Source organism: Oryzias latipes, chromosome 7 (genome assembly GCF_053564925.1).
Source record: "Oryzias latipes strain Hd-rR chromosome 7, Olatipes_Hd-rR_3.1".
NCBI lineage: Eukaryota > Metazoa > Chordata > Actinopteri > Beloniformes > Adrianichthyidae > Oryzias > Oryzias latipes.
In genome coordinates this window covers 31245966-31251965 of record NC_136243.1, presented here as the reverse complement: position 1 = coordinate 31251965, position 6000 = coordinate 31245966, and the positions used below count along the sequence as shown (strand labels likewise).

Here is a 6000-nt window from a genome sequence, read left to right as displayed (position 1 = left end):
CCAAGCACATTACCCACACCTACCCCCCCTCCTAAAATAAATAAATAAATAAAGTAAACAGCAAAGAGAAACAATGGAGACCCCCCCCTTTTTTGTTTTAAATTAAAACAAAATAACTTTATTATTATTACTAAATGGGATATATAACGAAAAAAAGAGTTTTTAACATTTTTTTAGATTTTTAAAACACATCTTTATCATTTTGTAATATTTTTTTCATTACAAACAAAAAAATGCATTTGGCACTACGTATTATTTCTGAATAATTTTTATTATTTTGTATAATCTTATTTTATCATTGAGTATTTTCTCCTAATCTTTTCTTTGTTAACTCAAGAATTTTTTAACTCATAAAAACACTTGTTGATGTTAAAAAAAAGATATTTTTTTACGGTAAATGACAAATTAAAGGATTAAAAGTGAACTAAACGTATCTAAATGTGTAAAAGATTCAAACAGGTGGTTGTGAAGTAGAGGCTCATGGGATGCGTGGGGCTGCAGGTGTGGGGAAGTGGGTCAGAACTGGGAGAACTGGCTGCTTTCTTCTGAAAAACCAGTATGATGTCGCTGGTTCAAAAAAAAAAAAAAAAAAAAAAAAAAGTTTGTGAAAGTGGCCTGACGTCACGCTCCCACAATGCTTACCGCCCCATAACTCGGCTGCAGCCTGCGCAGAGCCACACGCACGCTCAGGCCTCGGATTTCGAAAAATTACAGAAAAAAAATCGGGAAAATTACGAAAAGCGCAGAAGAAGCGGAAGAAAAGCGTCCAGCGGCGGCGAGCGTTCAGCCGCGGCGGGATCGGGGTTCGGGTCCGGGATGAAGCTCACCGGGACTGTATGTGGATCTGACTAATGCGCTGCTGGAAAGTTTTCGGTGAGTGAACTGCTCGCTGCCGCCGCCGCTGCCGCCGCTGCTGCTGCTTCGTCTTTTTCTTGTCGGGGGGGCTCATCGATCGTGCGGCTCTGGAATCCGCTTTTACGCGTTGATTCGGCACAGAACCGGGGGTGACACTTCGTCGTGCGCGACGCTCGGCAGGCTGCGCCGCGGCCATCCGAACTTCGTGCGGAGTTATATCGCCGCGGCAGGCTGGAAGGAAGCCCGGCACTTATTTACTTCGTTTTCGTGCGCGCACGCCGGAGCCCCTCCTGTTCTCGGCCGGTAAACGCGTCGCGGACGCGTGAGGCTGTTCCACCCGCGGCGGCGCACTTTGTCCCTGCAAAAAGTTTTCGGTGATCTGTGGAGCAGGAGGGGATGGATGGAGGGTCGGAGTGGGGGGTGGGGTGGGGTGGGGGGTGGGGGGGGGGTTCCTCAGACCTCTGGGACCCTGACTCGGAAGTTCGGTGGAACCGCTTCCACGCGCTCCATCATGCCTTTCTGGACTGGAGGGCTTTTGCTTGGAGCGCGTAAATAACAACTAAGTCCCGACCCAAAAAAAAGAAAAAAAAAAGGAGGAAGGGGGGTGAGGGGTTGTTGGGTTCAGAATGCGGGGGCTCAGTTTATGCACTTGTTACTGATAGCTGACGTTCCCGCAGGCTTTTTTACACGTCTGCTGTCACTTACGCGTGGAAAGGAGAGCAGAGCCAGAGGGGACTTTAAAAACGGACTTTCTGACAATCACCAGCGGATGACTCCAGTCGGTTTCTGCTGTGAATTAATTTGGGGCTGATTTTGTGGGTGGAATCCGCCTCAGACATCCCATCATCCCTCAGGAAAACACACATCTTCCCTCGTGTTCAGGTCATTCCACCGATTGACCTTGTTTTGTTGACCTTTCCACTGATTTTGTCCGTTTCACCTGAAGCGTTTTGGTCCCAAAAGCCCGAGAACGTTTGTCACACTGTTTGCTGGAGTCTGTGTTTATAACACTGCAACCAGCGTTTTCCATGAATTCAGATTACTGTCGGTGTTCTTGGGTCGCCTTCTTTTGTGGTTAAATATGAATTTCTGGAGCAAAGTGGGGACAGTAAAGTTGCTTTCACACTAAGCTTTTTGGTCTGGATTTAGTTTGGGATGGTCCAGTTGGTGGGCCGGTGCATTGACTGTATGTTAGAACTGGACTGAGTGAGTGTGACGTCTTCCATAGAAAATGCCAAACTCCCGTTTGCAACCAAATAACGTCAATTCAGTTGCCTTTTAAAAATATATACTATTGAGTCATCTGATTGGTTAGTTTATAACTTGAATAACAAAACATAAATATCCTGAAAAAAATTAGGATTATTAAGAACATGGTAAAAAAAGTATTGGAGCAAGAATGGTTCTTCTGTCAAATATAACTACTGGGTAATAGATGTTTATTTCTCTGTACAAGTCTGTGGGATTTTGGCTTTTTGGGACCAGCGAGTACTTCCTGTTTGGAACGGGAAGGGAGGGGGGTTGCTCAGTCCAGTTCTTACACACAGTCCGGTTTGCCTGAGAACAAGTTCCTGCAAGTGAACTCTGGTGCAGTTTAGTAAGTGGACCAGAAAGGAAATGTGATGTGTGATATGTCTTCAGCATTGACTGTTCATGAACACTGGACTGAGTGACCCCTCACCCTTTTGCTCTGATACCTTTTGTAAACATTCTTTTTGACAAACATCTTTTTTTAATGATATTTTTTCTATAAATCAGATGCCTCAATAACAGTAGGTGGTCTCACGTCGAACATTTGAAATGTTTGATTGACAGTTTTTGTGTATCCCGCTTTCAAGTGGTAAGGGGTGTGGACTTCCAACAAGCTCACTCCTGATTGGTGAGAGTGATGGCCAGTCGAAAAGTTGACTCAGACCAATTGCTGCTTCCCGACAGTTTTTGATTCCAACATCCCTTATCATGAAAAACGGGCGACTGAATGGACTTCATTTGAGTGAAACCATTTTCTTCGGGTGAATTCACACTCACTCGGTCCAATCTGTGGTCCACATCAACAGCCAGAGGCAGAAAAACCTCCTTACTGGTCAGATTTGATCAACTGTTTGACCTTTTCAGGCAGGTTTAGTCTGAGACAAACTGGACAATACATATCATAACAAATATGAATATCTCAGTGAAAAGGTGTGATTCAAAAACCTGGTTTTCCTTGGTAGATCTCTTGAAGGGAAACCTGGTTGGTTTTCTAACAAAAGCGTACAGACGCCTGTCCACTCACATTTCAAAATAAAAGATGCGTCGGATGAAATGATATCTATTGAGCAGTTGAAGCCTGGTCACTGCAGTGCAGGTCAACAAACTATATCTCCACTCGATTTTCCTCACAAACCACATTACTTGAAGACCCACCTGATCATCTTTTGATCTATTTTTGAAGCGTTCCCAGTGGTCTTTTGATTATGATTATGCTGTTTTTAGTTGTTTTTTATTACATAGCTTCTGCAGAGCGGCAGGATTTCATCACCTTGGAGTTGTGTTGGTGTCGTTGGCACAGAGCTACCCTTTTCCCTTCCTGTCACCCATAACTGAGAGCTCTCTGTTTACATGCTCTCACTAGCATATAGTGGATTTATAGTGGATATATTGGAGCTATCCAGCCGTACAGTTTTGAGCCAGAGGTCAGCCCAGACGAGGAAAAACGAAGACATACGTGGATCTAGTCGTCTACAAATGGGTGCAACAGAAGTGTGTACATCACAAATTCGCTTTTATCCAACTGCATTTTTTCATCTGCTCCTGATTCACAATGATTTCAAAAAAGTAAGAAAAAGAAAACACACATTTCTAATTACATAATGGACTTTGCCTTATTTCTTATGCAGTAAATCCTAAATGGCCCTCTCCGTTTTTCACGACCAGCACAGCCGGCTGCTACAGCGGGGACGCAGTCCAGCCTCTGTCCCGGGAGAAGTTTAAAGAAACTTTTCCAAGGGCAGAATTCTATTTGACGTGAACGTCCGATGTCAAAAGCAACCATTGTTCTGCCGTAGCAGATAAGTGTGTCTTTACCTAGGAAACAAAACTCAATTATTCAATTAAATGATTGAATGAAGTCACTTTTTAGCATAAATTGGTCCGAAATATTTTTTTTAAGGGCTAACGCCCGAATTCAAAGACACTATTTTTTCATAACTCCCCACTCGGAGGGGCTAAATGTTGGGGTAGGGAGAAGCAGTAGGGGTGGGGGAAGAATTCGGATTCAGCCCAAGTTACGATATGAATAAAAAAAAAACCAAACGAACCAACGTCAACCGTAAGACGTCCATCCTGACCAGCTTGTCTCAGGAAAAGCATCGCAAACTTCCAATGGCTTAAGCTGTTTATTTGGGTTTGCTAATAAATTTGGCATCTTCTTACGGTTTGGTTTGGTTTGGTTTCACACCTGGCACTTTCAGGAATAAACCAAAGACAGAAAAATCTTTCTGTTCCAAAACCTGCTCATTGGGGGGGGGGGGGGGGGGGGGGGGCAGTAATGCCCAAAACAAGTTCTGACCAGGATGGGGGACAAACCAATAAGAAAGCCTCTGCTACTTCTGGTTCTCTGTATATTTATAGAGCTTTGCACTTCATCACAAAACATGTGAAATGCTGGTGTCGATTCACGGGACGACCTGTTTCTGTCGTGCTGACGTCCTTCACTCCGTCTTGGTCTGAAGTGAACTCTTGTTCTCAATCAGACAAAAACTCACTTTTATTGTTCAGAGTTCCGGTTGGACCTGCAATGAAGGACGGGAAGTGACTTCTGGTGTGGATCAAATCTGGGAACACACCCTTTTAAAAAATGGTTTCAAAAGGAAGTTTTCATTTTAAAGAAGTTTCAGGGCCGTCAAAACACAGATTGAAGATGGTGCCATAAAGTCAGCTGGACTCTTGTCTGTGGAAGAAGATGATGATTGGACAAACAGAACACAATTTATGGCTCTTTGGGTTTGAATTTTGCACGATTGTTATTTAGCTCTGTCCCGATCCGGTCATCTGATTGGAAATCGGGCCCGATCACATAGTTTCAGACTTGATTGGAAGCTGCATCCGAACTGGGATTGGATATTTATTTGTAATAACATTTAAAGCTGATTATTACAGATTAATACTCTAGTGGAAGTCTGCATTTCATGAAGTAATTATGACATTTTATTGAGCGGCACTTGCTTGAGCAGGAAGTGCAGAAAAACAGTTATTGATATTGACAGATTTAGACTTTGGGGCTCAAAAACCCGGGAAACAACCCGGAACTCTTAATAAACGTTGAAATCTGATGTCAAGTGTTGGTTTTTCAAGTGTTCCCTTTTCAGAAAACATTTGGAGGGTAAAACCTGTTGATCGTTGATCTGTTAAGAAAAATTTCGACAAATGCTTTTAGCCTTGGAAAAGTTCCAAATATTTTGTCCTGGTAATGTCGCTTTATGACTTGTGGCAAAAAGGCGCAGGTGTTTTTGTTCAGGAGCTCCCAGAGCGGCTGATCCCTGATTTGTTGCGCTCTCGCCGAAGACTTGTCAGCCGCACTCTGCTGCACACGCATGGGACCCGTCCTTTCAGTATTTGCGTGGCGGGAAAAGTCGTCCGGCTGCCTGCAGAGCAGGTTTGATGAGGGTCTGAGCTGGACTCAGATCAGAGAGGCTCTAGGTGAGTTCGGTCTGAGTCAGGCACCAAGCCATCAAGGCCTCCTGCTACATAATAAGGAAATGGAAGTGCGTTTGTCACGAGGCCATGCTGGTTTCTGCCAGTTGCAGTGGAAGTTGAGAGGCGTGTGTTGATGTTTGCTGCAGCCACCCAGATGGCGATGGATCTGCCCTGCAGCCTTGTGCAGCGTAGCTGTTATTATGGTGGGTTTGGCTGCAGTGACAGATTTGATTATTCCCTTTCTTTAGCTTTTTTTCTTTCTTTCTCCCCACATGCATGAAGTGATATGTAAAAACATTCCTTCCACTCCTGATGATTATTCCCCAGCATTCCTGGCTGCATCGCTCAACATGACTTTCTCTTCTTGGGTCCAGCTTCTTCTCATTAAGCTCCATGCATCGCCTTACATTGCTTCCATGCCCCTGTGGTCGGGAGTCAGCACGTTTCATGTTTGCCCCAGTGATTGAG

At 44.2% G+C, this 6000-nt stretch overlaps 1 protein-coding gene across 1 annotated transcript in view; it reads left to right on the top strand.

Annotated features, from left to right (window-relative positions):
* Positions 1-633: 633 nt before the first annotated feature.
* Positions 634-6000, top strand: part of plagl2 (pleiomorphic adenoma gene-like 2) — a 53387-nt gene continuing 48020 nt past the window's right edge. Inside the window, exon 1 of the mRNA XM_023956394.2 lies at positions 634-873. The gene's annotated coding sequence lies outside the window, so the exon portion shown is untranslated. The remainder of the gene's footprint in view (positions 874-6000) is intronic.